Source organism: Tupaia chinensis, unplaced genomic scaffold (assembly GCF_000334495.1).
Source record: "Tupaia chinensis unplaced genomic scaffold, TupChi_1.0 Scaffold000017_1, whole genome shotgun sequence".
NCBI lineage: Eukaryota > Metazoa > Chordata > Mammalia > Scandentia > Tupaiidae > Tupaia > Tupaia belangeri.
The window spans coordinates 296,950-297,378 of NW_006159447.1; positions in this window are offsets into that span (position 1 = coordinate 296,950).

Here is a 429-nt window from a genome sequence, read left to right on the forward strand (position 1 = left end):
TAGTATTATCACTTTGGGAGACAGAATTTAAGCATAGAAATTTTGGGGGAAATATAAGCATTCTTTCTCTAGCAGAGCTAGCAAATGCCTGGGAATTGTGTTTATCCTCAGCCCTTAAGATGTCCCATAGCACCCCTACTTAGCTCTGTGTACTTGTCACGTTGTACTGTCTTTGCTTTTTATGTAAAGTTTTTTGGACCCAGAGTACCCTCTGAACAAAACCAATATCCTATTGGTCGTTTTATTGCAATATCCACTCAATACTTGACATACAAAATGGATGTTCAGCGAATATTTCTGGAGTGAATAGATAAATGAACCATTTCTTCTCAAATCCTTTCTCTACTCTTAGAATACAGAAACAGCCGAACGAGGCCCACAATTAATCTATTTTTGCAATTAGATTGTCAGTCCCTTCATTTCAGCAGG